The sequence below is a fragment of the Salmo trutta genome, chromosome 38 (genome assembly GCF_901001165.1).
Source record: "Salmo trutta chromosome 38, fSalTru1.1, whole genome shotgun sequence".
NCBI lineage: Eukaryota > Metazoa > Chordata > Actinopteri > Salmoniformes > Salmonidae > Salmo > Salmo trutta.
Window position 1 is genome coordinate 33,307,386 of NC_042994.1, and position 22,289 is coordinate 33,329,674.

The 22,289-nt window shown below is 41.1% G+C and overlaps 2 pseudogenes; one reads left to right on the top strand and one right to left on the bottom strand.

Moving 5' to 3' along the window:
* Positions 1-22,289, top strand: part of LOC115178614 (zinc finger protein 850-like) — a 150,148-nt pseudogene that overhangs the window by 38,559 nt on the left and 89,300 nt on the right.
* On the bottom strand, positions 51-12,725 carry LOC115177894 (zinc finger protein 135 pseudogene; annotated as a pseudogene).

The following is a 22,289-nucleotide window of genomic DNA, read 5'->3' on the forward strand; positions in this document are numbered from 1 at the left end:
TTGATCAGAGATCTTTTATCAGATTACCTCTGGTCACAGCTATGAAGTTTCTCTTCTGTGTGTGTTCTCTGGTGTTGTACCAGGCTGTTTGACTGAGTAAAACTCTTCCCACATTGATTACAGCTATATGGTTTCTCTCCTGTGTGTGTTCTCTGGTGTCGAGTCAGATTGCTAGAACAAGTAAAACTCTTCCCACATTCATCACAGCCATAGGGTTTCTCTCCTGTGTGTGTTCTCTGGTGTGATATCAGGTTGTTTAGCTGAGTAAAACTCTTCCCACATTGAGTACAGCTATAAGGTTTCTCTCCTGTGTGTGTTCTATGGTGTGTAGTCCGCTTGCTTGACGTAGTAAAACCCTTCCCACATTGAGCACAGCTATAAGGTTTCTCTCCTGTGTGTGTTCTCTGGTGTCGAGTCAGATTGCCAGAACCAGTAAAACACTTCCCACATTCATCACAGCTATAGGGTTTCTCTCCTGTGTGTGTTCTCTGGTGTGATATCAGGTTGCTTAGCTGAGTAAAACTCTTCCCACATTGAGTACAGCAATAAGGTTTCTCACCGGTGTGTGTTCTCTGGTGAAGAGTCAGAATACCAGAGGTAGTAAAACTCTTCCCACATTCATCACAGATATATGGTTTCTCTCCTGTGTGTGTTCTCTGGTGTGATATCAGGCTGGTTGAATGAGTAAAACTCTTCCCACATTCATCACAGCCATAAGGTTTATCTCCTGTGTGTGTTCTCTGGTGTGATATCAGGTTGCTTAGCTGAGTAAAACTCTTCCCACATTGAGTACAGCTATAAGGTTTCTCTCCTGTGTGTGTTCTATGGTGTGTAGTCCACTTGCTTGAAGTAGTAAAACTCTTCCCACATTGAGCACAGCTATAAGGTTTCTCATCTCTGTGCGTTCTCTGGTGTCTAGTCAGATTGCTAGAACCAGTAAAACTCTTCCCACATTCATCACAGCTATAGGGTTTCTCTCCTGTGTGTGTTCTCTGGTGTGATATCAGGTTGCTTAGCTGAGTAAAACTCTTCCCACATTGAGTACAGCTATAAGGTTTCTCTCCTGTGTGTGTTCTCTGGTGAAGAGTCAGAATGCTAGACGTAGTAAAACTCTTCCCACATTCATCACAGCTATATGGTTTCTCTCCTGTGTGTGTTCTCTGGTGTGATATCAGGCTGGTTGAACGAGTAAAACTCTTCCCACATTCATCACAGCCATAGGGTTTCTCTCCTGTGTGTATTCTCTGGTGTGATATCAGGTTGCTTAGCTGAGTAAAACTCTTCCCACATTGAGTACAGCTATAAGGTTTCTCTCCTGTGTGTGTTCTATGGTGTGTTGTCCGCTTGCTAGAAGAAGTAAAACTCTTCCCACATTCATCACAGCTATAAGGTTTCTCTCCTGTGTGTGTTCTCTGGTGTGATATCAGGCTGGTTGAATGAGTAAAACTCTTCCAACATTGAGAACAGCTATAAGGTTTCTCTACTGTGTGGATTCTTTGATGAATTTTAATGCCTGCAATCGAGGTGAATCTCTTCCCACAGTCAGAGCAGCAGTAAGATTTCTTCCGTGTGGATCTCTGTGGGTGTTTCTTGAGGTGTTCTAATCTGGAGAGACTCTTCTCTGCCTTGTCAGCATCATGAGGTTGTTGAGGCTCCCCAGAGGATCCACGATAGCGTAGTTTCTCTCCTGTGTGAATGACAAAGTCACATAGATGGTTAAAGGTCCACAACAGCAGAAATCCACTGTGAAAGGTGATGCCAACAGCATAGCCATAATGTTGTACAACAACTGACATCTGTAATGAATGTAATGATTATTTGAAATTTGTCTTAAAATGTGCAACAATAGTCATATTTTGTCTTGTTTTCACATTAGTAGTAACATCTAAGACTGTAGACTAGAAATAAGTTATTCATGTTGTTGAAACTCTAAGCAGTGTGCCAGACGACTTTTGGTCTCCAATATAGGCCCCTTTCTGTGTTTGCTAAAATTGCGGCACGAGGGCAATGCACATGCAATTTAGTTGTAGAAACTCCTCCCTGCTAATGAGGAAACCACAAGTTATGGATGTTGTATATCTGGTAATGAGGAAACCACTAGTTATGGATGTATTATATCTGCATGGAGCAAAAATGGTGAGCGAAGATTTTCGTTTTTCACAATGTATTCTGAATATGAATGATTTTAGCGCAAGATCAGGAGTTCTACTCAAGGAAACTCACATTAAGCTCTGTGTCTATTTACTAATTCACCACCGTGGGGAAAACTCAGGAGAGTTCTCATAGGCTGACAGCAAATATAGCCCCCATTTACAGGTTGCTTATGAGTGCATTTAAAACTATTTTGGATTATAATTGTAAGGCTCATTTGAATGTCCTGCTTAATATAATGTTTGTGTTATTGCTGCAAATCAACTGCTTTCTACTTTTTTTTAAAGACTTAAAATACAATTTGGCTTTGCCATCAGCCTGACAATGAGGGTTTGTCCACCAAGTATTTGCCAAATCGGCCCATAACTTCACTTAACAATAACATACACCTACTGTAGGACCCATAACTTCACCTAACAATACCATAGACCTACTGTAGGACCCATAACTTCACCTAACAACAACATAGACCTACTGTAGGACCCATAAAGTCACCTAACAATAACATAGACCTACTGTAGGACCCATAACTTCACCGAACCACAATAACTACAGACTAGAGCACATCAATTTTTTTGGGATGTTGGATCCAACGTGGAGCATGGCATAACTGTCTTTACCAGAGTAATGAATGAAGAAGCACTTTGGTTGTTGTTGCATGTCGTGATGTTCATCATTTGACTGGCATTCAGAAAATTATTTTCTGGATCAGCTGATGATAGTTGCACATGTGACTAACTAAACAGTATTAAGTATTATGTGTAATTATTGAAGAACCGCGTTAATGACAGTATCCATTTGGGTGTTGTCAATAAAGTTAAGGTGACTCTCAGTTAGAACCATTGGATTTAGCAAACTCTGAAATGATTTAGGATTTCTGTGCCCATGGAAACGGTTTTCCCACCGTAACATAAGGAGACACTAAATGTTATGTAGTTAGAGTGCATTTCAGAGATCTCAATACAAAAAAAACTGTCCGACAGCCAGATCCAGTATTTAAGTTGAAGTTCATCATATGACAAGCTTAATGTTATGACTATAACTACTGTTCCCTGAAGAAGGGAAATTAGGTACAACATACTTTTAAATCCACATGTTATGACTATAACTACTGTTCCCTGAAGGAGGGAAACTAGGTACAACATACTATTAAATCCCTACCTCGTTTGAAGCCCCGCCTTCCACAGGTGATGAGCGTGAGGCTCAGATTTATTCCTTTAATTTAATATCACTCTTCACCGACCCAGGAAGGGGCGGAGCCAAACAGGTGTTGTACCTCATTTCCCTCCTTCAGGGAACAACAATTATAGTCATAAAGTTACACTCCCTTTCCGCCAGTCAACTTCGGTACAACATACTATGGGGAAATACAATCATTCCCCATGCTGACCCAAACGGATACTAAATGAAACGTGCCTTGGCAGACCACCCAGACTGTGCAAGATGGCGCTGACAGAGATGGTCGCCTCGCTTCAGGTCCTTAGAAAACTATGCAGTTATTTGTTGTTTTATGTATTATTATTATCATCATCACAGGAGAGGCAGACTGAGCGGCCTACTGGTCAGACGCAGAAGGAGAGCACATCATCCACCGCTTCCGATCATATTACTCGCCAATGTCCAATCTCTAGACAACAAGGTGGATGAAATTGCTACCAGATAAATTAAACAACTTCTTTGCTCGCTTTGAGGACAATACAGTGCCACCGTCACGGCCTGCTACCAAAGACTGTAGGCTCTCCTCCTCTGTGGCCGACGTGAGTAAAACATTTAAACATGTTAACCCTCACAAGGCTGACGGCCCAGACGGCATCCCTCGCCGCGTCCTCATAGCATTCGCAGACCTACTGGCTGGTGTGTTTACGGACATATTCAATCAATCCTTATCCCAGTCTGCTGTCCCCACATGCTTCAAGATGGCTACCATTATTCCTGTTCCCAAGAAAGCTAAGGTAACTGAACTAAATGACTATCGCCCCATTTCACTCACTTCTGTCATCGAAGTGCTTTGAGAAACTAGTCAAGAATCATATCACCTCCACGCTACCCGATACCCTAGACCCACTTCAATTTGCTTACTGCCCCAATAGGGCCACGATGCAATCGCCATCACACTGCCCTATCTCATCAGGACAAAATGAACACCTATGTAAGAATGCTGTTCATTGACTACAGCTCAGCATTTAACACCATAGTACCCTCCAAACTCGTCATTAAGCTCAAGACCCCGCCCTGTGCAACTGGGTCCTATACTTTATGACGGGTCACCTCCAGGCGGTAAAGGTAGGAAACAATATCTCCACCCCGCTGATCCTCAACACTGGGGCCCTGCAAGGGTGCGTTCTCAGCCCTCTCCTGTACTCCCTGTTCTCCCATGACTGCGTGGCCATGCACGCTTCCAACTGCAGATGACACTACAGTAGTCGGCTTCATTACCAACAACAACGAGACGGCCTACAGGGAGGAGGTGAGGGCCCTCGGAGTCTGGTGTCAGGAAAATAACCTCTCACTCAACATCAACAAAACAAAGGAGATGATCGTGAACTTCAAGGAAACTGCAGAGGGAGCACCCCCATCCACATCGACGGGACAGTAGTGGAGAAGATGGAACGGTTTAAGTTCCTCGGCGTACACATCACAGCCAAACTGAAATGGTCCACCCACACAGACAGCGTGGTGAAATAGGCGCGACAGTGCCTCTTCAACCTCAGGAAGTTGAAGAAATTTGGCTTGTCACCGAAAACACTCACAAACTTTTACAGATGCACAATTGAGAGTACCCTTTCAGGCTGTATCACCGCCTGGTACTGTAACTGCACCGCCCTCAACCGCAAGGCTCTCCAGATGGTAGTACGGTCTACTCAACGCATCAATGGGGGCAAACTACCTGCCCTCCAAGACACCTACAGCACCCGATGTCACAGGTAGACCAAAAATATCATCAAGGACAACAACCACCCGAGCCACTGCCTGTTCACCCTGTTACCATTCAGAAGGCGAGGTCAGTACAGGTGCATCAAAGCTGGGACCGAGAGACTGAAAAACAGCTTCTATCTCAAGACCATCAGACTGTTAAACAGCCATCACTAACGTTGAGTGGCTGCTGCCAACATACAGACTCAATCTCTGACCACTTTAATAAATGGACTTAATCAAAGGTATCACCAGTCACTTTAATAATGTTTACATACCCTACATTACTCATCTCATATGTATATACTGTATTCTAGGCCTATAAATGCGTCAGTTGTCAATTTATTCATTGTCTTTTGTTTGAAACACTCCTGTCAATGTTGAGTAAGGACGCACACCTAGGACTAGTCTACCTGGTCTGTGTGCAAACGTAGGCCTATAAATGTGCCCATTTGGGGATGTCTGATAGTATTTCTGATTGTCTTAATGCAGCACCACTAATGAGTTGTGGAGCTTCTCAAAGCAAATGTTTCTTCACCTCGAACAGCAAGTAAAAAAAGTCTAATCAAAATCAATTGCGAATGACAATAGTTCCTCAAAGTATTTTAGTAAAAGATTTCCAGCTCTCACCGTTTTGATAACCACTCGGCATAAAAGGGAAAAATGTAATGCTCTGATCCAGTGGAAATGTCAGAAAATACCTGATTACTTCTTATTCTTTGCACAAATAGCCGACAGCTGTGTCTGTCCAGAACTCACTGGAGCAGGAAACTGAGGGCCCAGAATATTTTATACAATGTTGCCAGCTGTTATCAGGAGTTTCGGAGGACCCAGTTGATACAATGTTTCAAGTTTGTTGTAGACAGGCCATGGCAGCCAATGTGACCTATAGGACATTTATTTTAATCAGGATATTTTCTACCTGAAAGAAATAAAAGCTGAAATAAATAATTCTCTCTACTATTATTCTGGCGTTCTTAAAATGAAGGTGTGTTCCTAACTGACCTTTTATCAGGATATTTTCTAACTGCAATCTGCAATGTTTTTATTTGTTGGCTTTATGTCGGCTATTTTTACATAGTTGGCAATGGCAATAAAAGGTACTTTTAGTTTTGTATAATTTTAATTTAGAATGTAGAATAATGACAGACAATCTATGATTTTGAGATACTATTCTAAATTAAATGAAACTGTTCCAGTAAAATATACACATGAAAATCATAACTGGCAAACAGATTGGTAGAAATGGTAAGTTAACTTGGCACTCCAAATGGAAAAGGTTGCCGACCGCTGGTGTAGCCCATTACCGGAAACTTCGGAAGCATAACGGCAGAATTTCTCTCTCTTCTGGTTAGGTTATCTTGATGTCTGGCTCCCTCCAGTCATTTGTGTGTCTTAATTAATTAAAGCATCAGACCAGTTCAGTACATACAGTTGATTTTATTAAAACACATGGGGTGATTGGCAGAAAGAACAGATGACTCTTGGTTGACCAAGATGTATTTTAGTTGGGGACAGCACTAGAACATGATTCTGGGGCTCCAGAGTGGCACAGTGGACACCATCTCAGTGCTTGAGGCGTCACTACAGACACCCTGGTTCAATTCCAGGCTGTATCACAACCGGCCGTGATCAGGAGTCCCATAGGGCAGCGCACAATTGGCCCAGCGTCGTCCGGGGTAGGCCTTCATTGTCAATAAGAATTTGTTCTTAACTGACTTGCCTAGTTAAATAAAGGTTACATTTAAATAAATAAAAAGTGTTTTATGACAAACCCTTTTTTACAAATCCATCAAGGCACCAACTTTGAGAAGGTTTTAAAGGAAAGGTTTCAAACCAATTCATGAATGTAATTGAATCTAGGTATGTCTTGCCTTTAATGTAATGGCATGAAAACATTTTGATGAATATTATACAATGACTTATCAACAGCGCTAATAATTTGCCCCCACGGTAAATCTTCACAGGCAATTATAGAATATACTATATAGCCTCAAAATCTGTTTAAAACGATAATTTTGACCTCATGGATGGGCAGTCTTTGTATTTATAGTGTAGTGAATTCAGCCCTGAGCTGAACTCAAACCTGGGTCCAGCAACTGTCAAGCCAACACCTTATAACTGTTACACCAAGATGTCTGAACTTCTTAAAGAGGTCGCTTGGTGTTGGGTTACAGTTGATACAATAGCTTTCTCTATGAATTTGAGAGTGGTTACATTTCTCCAGCCCCCATCCCTCAGCTGTTTACCAAAGCAAGCATCTGGGCAGACATTTTGTTGCTGTTTAAAAAAAACACACAACCAACCAATCTGCAGTTCAAACAATAACAAATCTGTCATTCCACCACTGTTTTGGTAATAAGATGATGATGGGGTTGGAGAAATGTAACTACAGACAGACAGACCTATGGATGCAAGGACTGACCATCCATGATATCAACATTATAGTTTTAAACATGTTGAGGCTATACAGTGTTGATTTACAATGGCTATAAATAAATAATTTAAAAGTCGAAAATGGATATAGCATTTGCAGATGTCCCCTTTAACACCAAACATCTTTACAACAACTGCATAGTTTGTGCCTCTGTATTTAAGACAGTACTTACTAGTGTTAATCAGGCCCTGGTTTCCCAAAACCATCTTATGGCTAAGTTCACCGTTGGAACCATTGGACGCCTTAACATGCGTTTGGGAAACCGGGCCCAGATATCCAATTTCCTCCTCTTCCTTTTTCGATGTAACAGTCATCTCTCCCTGCTCCTCTTTCACTCTGAACGCGTCTTTTTCTTCTTTAACTGAAACGTCTTTCTCTTCTTCTTTCACTGAAACGAACTCACCCTCTACTTCTTGTTTTACTGTGACCTCTTCTTTAGCAGGAGGAGAGTAGCTTAGTAAAGTCATGGTCGGAGATGTTAGCTAGCTAGGCTAATGCTAACTTAACCAGCCCGCTAGCTGACTAACAACAACACCGTAAATATGAAACTAAAACGGATAACTAACTAGACGACAGAAGTGGGTTTAAAACACAGTGGCTAATATTCACTAAAGCGTCTAAAGAGCTGTATTGGTTCAGCTGTTTTGTCTAGCAAGCTACCGAGGAGACTGACTAACTGTTGCTACTGTTGAAAGAAGAGTTCCGTCCACTACATTATACGTCACACTAACAACATCGCCTTAAATTCCCAGACCGCCATCTGCTGACTGGAGTGGGTAACGCAGTTGAGTAAAATGTTTATTTTATTTTCAGACAAAAGTTAAAGGGTAGGAACCATTGACGCCGCTAGTCCTAAAATATTCATTACCCCCCCCCCCCTAAATAAATCAATATCAGTCAATATATTTTTTCTGTGATCTATTTTTTTCGTCAACCATCGCATCTTAAACTTCTTACCGGGGGAGGCTGCTGCTGCACGAGTAACTGTTTGACTTTCTTCAGCAAAGATGGCGGACAGAAATACTAGGATAGAGGGGTATCCCTACATAGAACTGAACTGGATCAAAGATAGCGGACAGAAATACTAGGAGAGAGGGGTATCCCTACACAGAACTGAACTGGATCAAAGATAGCGGACAGAAATACTAGGAGAGAGGGGTACCCCGACACAGAACTGAACTGGATGAAAGATGGCGGACAGAAATACTAGGAGAGAGGGGTACCACGACACAGAACTGAACTGGATCAAAGATGGCGGACAGAAATACTAGGAGAGAGGGGTACCCCGACACAGAACTGAACTGGATCAAAGATGGCGGACAGAAATACTAGGAGAGAGGGGTACCCCTACACAGAACTGAACTGGATCAAAGATGGCGGACAGAAATACTAGGAGAGAGGGGTACCCCTACACAGAACTGATCTGGATCAAAGATGGCGGACAGAAATACTAGGATAGAGGGGTACCCCTACACAGAACTGAACTGGATCAAAGATGGCGGACAGAAATACTAGGAGAGAGGGGTACCCCTACACAGAACTGAACTGGATCAAAGATGGCGGACAGAAATACTAGGAGAGAGGTGTACCCATACACGGAACTGAATCAAAGATGGCGGACAGAAATACTAGGATGGAAGCAAATGTAAGGGATTATAACGTCATAACGAATCATGCAAAAACATGTACAGTTGACAGGAATGTTAGTTAATGTAGAGACAAACGATTATGACATTTTTTTAACATGAAGTTCATTTACGAAAATCGTGATTTAGCCAGCTAGCTGACTAGCTAACATTAGCCAGCTAGCTGACTGGCTAACATTAGCCAGCTAGCTGAGTAGCTTTATGGGTGTTGTGACATGAGTATGAAATTGTACTTCTGGTTGTTTTAGGGACTCCTGAAACAACCAGCAAACCAGGATGTCGTTTTGTGAAACAGTGGATGTATAGAATCTAGCTAGTTGAAGAATTTACTGCAAATTGAATGTACAATTGTGTAAGCTTGATATTTGCCATGCAGATAGATGAAATAACGTAGCTAGCTATGTTCTTGCTTATTGTGCAGTGGATGATTAAAATACCTGTATGCCTATGGATGTGTAGCTAGCTATCTAGCCGATCTGTGTATGGACCCAAACGTTTGGTATACATATTAGTTCAGAACCTAGCTATGAACCTCAGCTATCATAGCCAGTTGTATCAACTTCAAAACAGCCTGAATGACATTAATGAAGCCTATGGATTGAGTAGAATATAATATCATGTTGTACCAAGGATGCAAGTCGTATATACATGTAGTTATTAACATGCATGAGATCCCCACATTGTAGCCTGTACATTTAATATATTCACTGATCATGTACTCTACCTTGGCAAATAAAGGTGCAGTTTAGGTATGAATGTCTTTGAGAATTTTTCAGTCATATCCAATACCAGGAGTATCAAATTCCAGTCTTTGAATGACGCTGTGTCTGCATGTATGGATTACAATTATACACTTCAACAGTGTTTACCAATCTTGGTCCTGGGACATCAATGGTTACACATTGTAACTAATAGACAAGAAACAGGATTTAACTAGTTAATTCATATATACAGAAATATGTTAAAAAACAGAACACTACACTTCCTATGCATCATGTAAATACTCTAACACTGGTTCATCTCAACATCTGATGCACTTCATCTGCATTGATCTGATAAACACAGGATAGGTGGAGTATTTCATCACATTACACTTCATTTCAACAAGTAGCGAATGTGAAACGCTTTATTGAAAAGCTCATTATCCAAGTGTTATAAATACAAGTTCAATCTGTACTTCAATGCACATCTGTTATGCATTATAAAAACAGAGGAAGAAAGAGGAGGTGGTGAGAGAGGTGTAAAAGACAGAAAGGGAAAGAGGTAAGCACATAGGAGCAGGGAAGGCAGCACATGATTAATGAATTACAGTGCTACATAAATATTCTCTCAGTTCACCACAATTACATAGTCTCATGTCGGCCCAAAGGTTCTTAAAAGCAGGTGAGGTGGCGATGATGGGACTGGGGGTTGGCATCCTCTCACATCAAAACATATCTGCAGACGAGAGACAGATGGGGAGAGAGAGAGCATGTTTAAGCCTTGTTTATTTTTTATTCTGACATTGTTAGTCATCAATCAGGAGGTGAAATGCAAAACTGACCTTGGATCATTAACTCTGGGACTACTGCATCTCTATCTGTTTTTCAATGTAAAGCATCTCTTTAATAATACTTCCTGTATAATATAAACTGACCTGGGATCATTAACTCTGGGACTACTGCATCTCTATCTGTATTTCAATGTAAAGCATCTCTTGAATAATAGTTCCTGTTGACCTGACCATGTGACCTCTCACCTCTGATCATGCTGTGCCCTCTATGCAGTTCAGATGCAGGAGGGGTTCACCGACACAGCTGATATAACCTAGAGGATTTAGGGAGAAGGGGAGAGAGGGATGAAGTGAAGGAGAGAGACTGTTATTGAGAAAATAAGGTAGTTAAAGCGACAGTGTTCAACAGGAATCTGTGTGTGGCCTCACCTGGTGTCCACACCACACTAAGTGGCTGCAGATTACTTTATGCTGAAAAACATTAACGGACATACAAGGACAAACAATATAGTGTAGTTATAGAAATAACAAAGTGTCTTACTGTTCTCCATGGTTGGCCCTCTTGCCTATTCTTTGAAGGTGGAAGGAGCCACAGTTATACATCTGAGCCTGTTTACTGCACAACACAATCCATCAATCAGATTGATACATGAATGTGTGGGTTATAGGGTGTCAAATTTTTTCAATATGGGGGATTTAAAATAGCCTGTTTTGTTTTTGCACAGACATCACACCCTTACCTAAACAGCACCCTCACCTGAGAAGTAGAAATCAAAGGGAGAGAAACTGTGAATTCAATAACTGCAGTTGACATAGCTAAGTAAATGAAAGAATACTCTTATTGCAATGTGAATGGCTCTTAAAAGAGCCTTTGGTTGTGCATAGTGTAGTCTATGGTGTTGCCAGGGAACAGCACCCTCTTTGAAGAAGTAGGAGGTGAAGATCTCCTGCACACGGATTGCCTCTCTTGCTGCGTTGTTGGACCCCATCCTTGAAACATCCTGCAGAGCAGCAGACTCCTCCTCTGGCACACGGCGGCGAGCTGCAGATCCCCTCCTGGTACTCGTGTCCATCCTCATGAAGTTACGCAGGACACAGGTAGCCTTCACACACCTGAATTCCTCCAGGAGGCAGTCCCAGATGACCCTGGTCACCCAACCTTGCAGTGCCCTACACGGTAACTGTAGGCAATCGTTTTGAAGGAATCTCCAGTTACAAGGTATCTGTAGGAATATGGAAGACAATGTAATTATTAGACTGTTACATCACCAGGTCATTGTGGATTACTAAAGTATAATATCCCTGATAACAAATCATGATAACATTGGATTGATAGATGCATGGGCACACATATGTGCATGTGTAGCATGTGACAATAACAGGATCATATCAAGGATGGCATCACAAATGAATACATAAATACCACTTGAAGCTTGATGATGAGTTGATCATTTGAATCAGCTGTGCAGTGTGAAGGCAAAAACAAAAATGTGCCCCTCTGAGTCCCCAGGACTGAGAACCACTGCTCTTCATTGGGACCTCTTCATATGTAGACTGGCTTTCATAGAGCTCTTTATCTGAGGACAAAAAACCTCACAAGAAACAGACTTCATTATAGTCAAATTACACCACACTGAATATTATGTTACTATTATCTCCATCCTCACTTCTAGGGTCAGGAACAACCCAAAAGTACCTGCCCTATCCAGAATAGCCTCCTCTCTCACTGACAGTGTGGGCTGCTATCCTTTCACCCTCCTCCATGGCTGTTAGCTAGCTACCTACAAATGCATTTGGAGTTTGTTTTTTTACAGTGATAAATAGATAGCTTGTGATATTTAATTCACTTAGCTAGCTAACTTCATATTAGCTAGCTAAGTGAATTATATATCACCAGCTACCTAGCTAAGTGAATTAAATATCACCAAATACCTATCTATACAGTATGTGAAGTTGGTTAGATAGCTAGCTCATTTAGCAGCTCATTTGAGTTAGCCTGCACTGTAGCTAGTTAGCTAATAATACATCGTTTTTTACATTTTCAAAATCTATTTACTTACTTACTTGAATAGGTTCTCCCATCCATGTCGACAATTGGAAACAGGGCAGCAAAGTTTGTCACCAGAGCGTTTTAGAGGATATTACTATTGAACTATGTACCCATTTAATAACCAGACCTTCATACAAACTTGCTCTGCTGAATTCTTGATGGAGTCACAATGGGCGGCCTAAGCGGCATCTAGTCCATCTGCTGACTGGACGCAGTTCAGTAAAATGTACATTTTATCTTCAGACAACAAGTTAAAGGGAAGGAAGCATGAGTTTTGACTCACAAGTGTAACAACACAGTGTGGTTAAAGACTTAGTAACTGAGTTGTAGCCACGATCTGGTTCCCTATAAGTACAAACAGTTATGTTTTTGTTTTAAATTTACAAAATAAAAATTACAAATTTACATTTTAAAATGTTTTCTTCACTCAAGTATTACAATTGTTTTTTTTTACGGGTGTAGGGTGGAAGCTGACTCCCCGTAAGAGAGAATTACTGTCAGTCGGCTTCCAGTATAGGTCTGTGCTAAAGCCATCCCCATTCCTCTTAAATCAAAATGTCCAGATAACTTGTTTCATGTGCATCAAAGTTGATGGTGAATTTCAGATGTTCACTGCTTGTATTGATGAAAGAGTAGAATCGATGAAGTTCCTCTGCTGTCCTCTGGAATAGAAGGAATAGATGTAACATCAATGAAGTCATTTTCAGAGCCTGATAAGGTGCTAGAATGGATTGTTAGGGCTGACAATCACATTCTTCTCTAACAACCCCACATATAGACTGGCATAATTAGATGCTATTTTTTTAAACTACAATGACCATAATGCACTGCATGCCGACTTGTCTTGTCTGTGTTTCTTTTACACGTGCTATGTAAAAGAGACAGAAGAATGCACAACGGTCAATGCAATCTGGGATCCTTGGGACATCCCTACCCTAAACCCTAACCTTAACTCTAACCATTTTAAATGTCAACTTCAATGGGCTAGGGACGTCCCAAGGATGTATCTCCACCTGAAAATACATGATCTAAATGATTGATCATTGGTATTCAGCAGTCATAAAGCCTTATTTACTTTAATGAACTACTAAAATAGTGATTTTGTCAGACAGCAGCTCTACACTTTATTGACAGACTGATCCATTCATCCTTCCATCCCTCCTCAGCCTTCCTCTCCTCTGAAGACCCAGTGAGGGTGGAGCTCAGTCAGAGAGCTGTTGAGGGACTGGTTAGGAAGAACACTTCTACAGCCAGAGAGGTGAGAGGTCACACATGGTTTAGATGGTAAATATTTATGTCCCCTTAGCAGTTCATCACGTCAGCAAAAGGGAATATGTTCCATCATCTATGTTTATTTACATTAGTGCAAATTGTCCACTGATATTGGTGTAATTTCTCACCCCTTCTGGCTGTATGAAAGTTCATTTCCCCTCAGGCACACACATTTGTTCTTTGATATTATGAAGGTAATTTGAGTAGAATGTATTTTTCCCCACTTATTCATCCCACCTCTTTACATTGCTTATGCATATTCGGTGGCCTGACTGCATCCAGACTATGTCAAAGGCCCATCCTGGTAGATCCTGGTAGATCTGAACCTAATGCAACTTGGAGTGATCGGATGACAGAAGTCACATTTAGGTGCCAGGTGTAACTGAGGCCATAGATGCTCCATATCCATAACTTTGAGTGTTAGATATATGACTAAAGGTTTTTCTTTCTGTGTTGCAGGGGCAGACAAGAAATGGAACAGCAAGGCCACAGAACATGACATAAGCAGAGCTGTGGGAGACCACCTCAAGCCCCTGGTAGAGCTGGGGGTGGTGTTTACCACTCCACCACGCCTTCAACAGGCTGGAAATGTGGGATTGATCTGTTTGATCCATTTGTTTGTTTCAGTAGTTGAATCCATTGACATATTGTTCATTTTCAACGAATGCACTGGATTGGTTGAAAAGTGATAAACTTACATACCATGCACTATTTGACATAGTGGGAGATATACTGAAGTTACACTTAGACCAAGAGTCTGTTGATTGGTGGGTCATGTTCAAATCAAATCAAGCTTTATTTATACAGCACATTTCAGACATGGATGCAACACAATGGCTTCACAGGAAAAAAACACAAAAATGAAAATTAACAAAAATGTACTATACAAACATAAGAGGATAAAAACAGAAGAATAACTGAAAGAGTAATGAGCATTCTAAGGAAACGACATTGATTCAAATATTAACAATTCATTGATGCATATATGATGCAACATCCAACCCAAAATATAAGCATGTTTTACTACATTGTTTGTTGTTACGTTCCCCAGCAAGAAAACCAGAAATGTCCCTTAAATAGAAGAGGGAACTAACAAAGAGTCACTGTCAACCACAACTAAACAGGTGGGGTTTTAGGAGGGGCTCTGAAAGACACTATGGGGGGGTGTCCACTGAAAGTTGACTAGTAACAACAACTGGGACATAAAAGACACCCACCATGAGACCCACTAAATCTGCCCAAGAAGAGACAAACAAAAGAAAAACCCACACCAAACTTAAAGACAGAAAACAAACCAAAAAGGTGGAGCAACTAAAGGTGTTGACTCTCCACGTGTATCAAGACAACTGGAGCACTGGGCCAGACACTCTTAAATAGAACCTGGACCAGCTCAGGTGAAAGACCTTCCCACTAACGAGATGGACAAGCCAGCACAGGTGTAACACACACTGACTAACGAGGTGACACCAATCAGTTCGCTGAGACACATTTCAGTTGAATGCATTCAGTTGTACAATCAATCAATCAAATGAATTTATAAAGCCCTTCTTACATCAGCTGATATCTCAAAGTGCTGTACAGAAACCCAGCCTAAAACCCCAAACAGAAAGCAATGCAGGTGTAGAAGCATGGTGGCTAGGAAAAACTCCCTAGAAAGACCAGAACCTAGGAAGAAACCTAGAGAGGAACCAGGCTCTGAGGGGTGGCCAGTCCTCTTCTGGCTGTGCCGGGTGGAGATTATAATAGAACATGGCCAAGATGTTCAAATGTTCATAGATGACCAGCAGGGTCAAATAATAATAATCACAGTGGTTGTCGAGGGTGCAACAGGTCAGCACCTCATGATTAAATGTCAGTTGGCTTTTCATAGCCAATCATTCAGAGTATCTCTACAACTTCCATTTCACATAATCATCTACAATGCGTCACCATCTACAATATAAACATGGTGTCTACTGGCTGTCAACAAGTAAAAACAAGAAAAAACACGTATTTCTAAATAATAACATACAATCAACAAATAAAAACAAGAAAACAAAATAATTATTTATTATACGTATAATTTTTTATCCTTTTTCTTTCTATAGAATCCTAAAACTCACTAGCTTCTAGAACTCTCGTCTTCCTAAAACTCACTAGCTTCTAGAACTCTCATCCCCTTGGAGCCCAAACAAAACTCATCTCCAATACAGAAAAACGTGCAGTCAAAATAAATTGGCTACCAAGTTGTCCTTACCACAGACATGTCTGATTTCAAGAGGAAACTCCTGCAATATCCGCAGTAACTTTCCACCTCACTGCGGAGCTTCTCTCTCTTTTCAGGGTTCACTAGATAGGCATGTTGTTGGATCGGGGCCCAGTCCCCAATGTCATGCTCTAGTACATTTGGGTTGGCACATCTGAGAATGAACCCGATATTCTAAAAGGGCAACAATGTCAATATAATTGTACCCAAAAATTGTCAGTTGGTTGCATAAATCATTGATTACTAAATGTTACATTAATTGAAAATATCAAATATCAAACCAGATGTACACCCCTTTGTTAATATGTATTGCCAATAATTAACTTAATAGTGAGGCATGGAATAATAAAACATGTATCTTTTGTCAGGCTGAATGTTTGAAATATGAGGTGATTTGAGTCATTCTTTTTCAGTCGTGGAATAAAGACAATTAGCATTTGAATGTTGTCAATAAATGCTGGAGTGATGTAGGATTGTTAATGAAATTGATTATAGACCAATTTATTATACTGCGTCCATGTGTATAGGCTGCAAGCACGTTGAAATGAAGTTGTTTTCAAGTCATTGACAAAACGACCAGAAAAGACATCTTCTCCACTTTCAACTACAACCGAAGATATATTGGACGTCAGGCATAGTCTTATTTTCAACAACATGTTGCTAGGTGGGATAGCCCCAATGTCAAAACACAGTTCTAACGTGTCCAAATCAATAACCAATATGCAGAAACAGTTTGTGATATATAGAAAACCTAAACATAAAATGTGCTATATACATAAACATCTGCCACAATAATCATATTACTTGTATTTTTTTAAACAAGCATGTTATAAACTGTACAAGCATCAGAAACGCTGTTGTTTTGACAAGTAGCAATAAATCACTGATATCGATGAGGGGGGAAATCAGGTTGTACGTGCTGTTGAAACTAACACAACTAAAAAAACACATGGAAATGGGAGATATATTTTACCTCAATGGTTAGAGGACAACCTGCAGAAGACAGTCAGCTACATTTTGGAGTGATGCATTGTGATTCAAGTGGGTCACCAACATGGTAAGTGTAACAACTATTTTTTGTCAGTCACTTTTTGTTAAATCTCATAAATAGTAACTCTTCCATTTCAGAGCCTGGATTTTCCTCCTGAGGCTAATATCCATATCATGCTGAAATCAATAGAACAGGGGACAAACGTTTAGGGTTCTACATTGTGACATCATTAAAATACTCCCACTACAATGTTAAAACATTCTACATTGTGACAATAATTCATTGATTGAGGTAAGATTTTATCAGATTATCTCTGTTCACACTGGTCACAGCTGACATTTCTCTCCTGTATGTGTTATAGGGTGTGTAGTCCGCTTGCTAGACGTAGTAAAACTCTTCCCACATTGAGCACAGCAATAAGATTTCTCTCCTGTGTGTGTTTTCTCTGGTGTGATATCAGGCTGGTTGACCGAGTAAAACTCTTCCCACATTGAGCACAGCTATAAGATTTCTCTCCTGTGTGTGTTCTCCGGTGTGATATCAGTCTGGTTGACCGAGTAAAATTCTTCCCACATTGAGCACAGCTATAAGGTTTCTCTCCTGTGTGTGTTCTCCGGTGTGATATCAGACTGGTTGACTGAGTAAAACTCATCCCACATTGAGCACAGATATAAGGTTTCCCTCCTGTGTGTGTTCTCCGGTGTCTAGTCAGACTGCTAGATGTAACAAAAGCCTTCCCACATTCATCACAGCTATGAGATTTCTCTCCTGTGTGTGTTCTCTGGTGTGATATCAGTCTGGTTGACCGAGTAAAACTCTTCCCACATTGAGCACAGCTATAAGGTTTCTCTCCTGTGTGTGTTCTCCGGTGTGATATCAGACTGGTTGACTGAGTAAAACTCATCCCACATTGAGCACAGCTATAAGGTTTCTCTCCTGTGTGTGTTCTCCGGTGTCTAGTCAGACTGCTAGATGTAACAAAAGCCTTCCCACATTCATCACAGCTATGAGATTTCTCTCCTGTGTGTGTTCTCTGGTGTGATATCAGTCTGGTTGACCGAGTAAAACTCTTCCCACATTGAGCACAGCTATAAGGTTTCTCTCCTGTGTGTGTTCTCCGGTGTGATATCAGACTGGTTGACTGAGTAAAACTCATCCCACATTGAGCACAGCTATAAGGTTTCTCTCCTGTGTGTGTTCTCCGGTGTCTAGTCAGACTGCTAGATGTAACAAAAGCCTTCCCACATTCATCACAGCTATAAGGTTTCTCTCCTGTGTGTGTTCTCTGGTGTGATATCAGGCTGTCTGGCCTAGTAAAACTCTTCCCACATTGAGCACAGTAAAAAGATTTCCCTCCTGTGTGTGTTCTCTGGTGTGATATCAGGCTGGTTGATTGTGTAAAACTCTTCCCAAAATGAGTACAGCTAAAACGTTTCTCTCCTGTGTGGATTCTCTGATGAATTTTAATTCCTGTTGAGGAGGTGAATATCTTCCCACAGTCAGAGCAGCAGTGAGTTCTCTTCCCTGTGGGTCTCTGCAGGTCTTTCTTGAGGTGTTCTGATGTGGAGAGACTCTTCTCTGCCTTGTCAGCTTCATGAGGTTTTTGAGCCTCCCCAGAGGGTCCACGATAGTTACGTTTCTTTCCTGCGTAAACAACAAAGTCAGACAGATGGTTAAAGGCCCACAAAAAAGGAGCAAGAATAGTCATATTTTGTCTTGTTTTCACATTAGTAGTAACATCAATGATTGAGTTATTCAAGTTGTTGAAACCCTAAGCAGTGTGCCAGACAACTTTTGGTCTCCAATACAGGACAATTTCTGTGTTTAATACAATTGCGGAATGAGGGCAATGCACACGCAATTTGGTTGTAGAAACTCCTCCCTACTAATGAGGAAACCACTAGTTATGGATGTAGTACATCTGGTAATGAGGAAACCACTAGTTATGGATGTAGTATATCTGCTAATGAGGAAACCGCTAGTTATGGATGTAGTATATCTGGTAATGAGGAAACCACTAGTTATGGATGTAGTATATCTGGTAATGAGGAAACCACTAGTTATGGATGTAGTATATCTGGTAATGAGGAAACCACTAGTTATGGATGTAGTATATCTGGTAATGAGGAAACCACTAGTTATGGATGTAGTATATCTGGTAATGAGGAAACCACTAGTTATGGATGTAGTATATCTGGTAATGAGGAAACCACTAGTTATGGATGTAGTATATCTGGTAATGAGGAAACCACTAGTTATGGATGTAGTATATCTGGTAATGAGGAAACCACTAGTTATGGATGTAGTATATCTGGTAATGAGGAAACCACTAGTTATGGATGTAGTATATCTGGTCATGAGGAAACCACTAGTTATGGATGTAGTATATCTGGTAATGAGGAAACCACTAGTTATGGATGTAGTAAATCTGGTAATGAGGAAACCACTAGTTATGGATGTAGTATATCTGGTAATGAGGAAACCACTAGTTATGGATGTAGTATATCTGGTAATGAGGAAACCACTAGTTATGGATGTAGTATATCTGCCTGGAGAAAAAATGGTGAGTAAAGATTTTAGTTTTTCACAATGTATTCTGAATGTGAAGGGGAAGTAACCTCCATTTCCAGGTTGCTTATGAGGTCATTTCACACTACTTTGGATTATAATTGTAAGGCTCGCTTGAATGTCATGCTTAATATAATTTTTGTTTCATCATCGCAAATCAACTGCTTTATACCTTTTTTAAAACACTTCAAACAGTAAAATGGTCTTTGGCTAGCTTTTCCATCAGCCTGACAATGAGGGTTTGTACACTAAGTGTTTGCCAAATTGGCCCATAACTTCACCTAACAATAACATAGACCTACTGTCGGACCCATAACTTCACCTAACAACAAATATCATGATACCATATATATATATATATATAAATACCATGTCGTATTGTTTGCCATTTGACTGGCATTCAGAAAATGATTTCCTGGATCAGCTGATGATAGTTGAACATGTGACTGTAACTAAACAGCTACAGTATTAAGAATTATGTGTAATTATTTAAGAACTGCGTTAATGACAGTATCCATTTGGGTGTTGTCTGTAAAGTTAAAATGACTGTTATTTTTTGTTTTATGTATTATTATTATTTTTATTATTATTATTATCATCATCATCATCATCATCATCAACACAGGAGAGGCAGACTGAGCGGCCTACTGGTCAGACTCAGGAGAGCACAACATCCACCACTTCCGATCAAATTACTCGCCAATTTCCAATCTCTAGACAACAAGGTGGACGAAATTGCTACCAGACAAATTAAACAACTTCTTTGCTCGCTTTGAGGACAATACAGTGCCACCGACACGGCCCGCTACCAAAGACTGTAGGCTCTCCTCCTCTGTGGCCGACGTGAGTAAAACATTTAAACATGTTAACCCTCACAAGGCTGACGGCCCAGACGGCATCCCTCGCCGCGTCCTCATAGCATTCGCAGACCTACTGGCTGGTGTGTTTACGGACATATTCAATCAATCCTTATCCCAGTATGCTGTCCCCACATGCTTCAAGATGGCTACCATTATTCCTGTTCCCAAGAAAGCTAAGGTAACTGAACTAACATTTTACATTTACATTTTAGTCATTTAGCAGACGCTCTTATCCAGAGCGACTTACAGTAGTGAATGCATACATTTCATACAATTTCATACATTTTTTTTTCCTGTGCTGGCCCCCCGTGGGAATCGAACCCACAACCCTGGCGTTGCAAACACCATGCTCTACCAACTGAGCTACAGGGAATTACTATCGCCCCATTTCACTCACTTCTGTCATCATGTAGTGCTTTGAGAAACTAGTCAAGAATCATATCACCTCCACGCTACCCGATACCCTAGACCCACTTCAATTTGCTTACTGCCCCAATAGGGCCACAATGCAATCGCCATCACACTGCCCTATCTCATCTGGACAAAAGGAACACCTATGTAAGAACGCTGTTCATTGACTACAGCTCAGCATTTAACACCATAGTACCCTCCAAACTCGTCATTAAGCTCGAGACCCCGCCCTGTGCAACTGGGTCCTGGACTTTCTGACCACCTCCAGGCAGTAAAGGTAGGAAACAATATCTCCACCCCGCTGATCCTCAACACTGGGGCCCCGCAAGGGTGCGTTCTCAGCCCTCTCCTGTACTCCCTGTTCACCCACGACTGCGTGGCCATGCACGCTTCCAACTGCAGACAACACTACAGTGGTCGGCTTGATTACCAACAACAACAACGAGACGGCCTACAGGGAGGAGGTGAGGGCCCTCGGAGTCTGGTGTCAGGAAAATAACCTCTCACTCAACATCAACAAAACAAAGGAGATGATCGTGGACTTCAATGAAACTGCAGAGGGAGCACCCCCCATCCACATCGACGGGACAGTAGTGGAGAAGATGGAACGTTTTAAGTTCCTCGGCGTACACATCACGGACAAACTGAAATGGTCCACCCACACAGACAGCGTGGTGAAATAGGCGCAACAGTGCCTCCTCAACCTCAGGAAGTTGAAGAAATGTGGCTTGTCACCGAAAACACTCAAACTTGTACAGATGCACAGTTTCTTAAAGTATTTTAGTAAAAGATTTCCAGCTCTCGCCCTTTCGATAACCACTCGGGATAAGAGGGAAAAATGTAATGCTCTGATCCAGTGGAAATGTCAAGGCTAGGAGAACCTATTCAAGTAAGTAAGTAAATAGATTTTGAAAATGTAAAAAAAACGATGTATTATTAGCTAACTAGCTACAGTGCAGGCTAACTGAAATGAGCTGCTAAATGAGCTAGCTAGCTATCTAGACAACTTCACATACTGTATAGATAGATACCTAGCTAAGTGAATTAAATATCACCAGCTACCTAACTACATATTAGCTAGCTATCTTGATGTATTTATCACTGTAAAAAACAAACTCCAAATGCATTTGTAGGTAGCTAGCTAACAGCCATGGAGGAGGGTGAAAGGATAGCAGCACCAACTGTCAGTGAGAGAGGAGGCTATTCTGGATAGGGCAGGTACTTTTGTGTAGTTCCTGTCCCTAGAAGTGAGG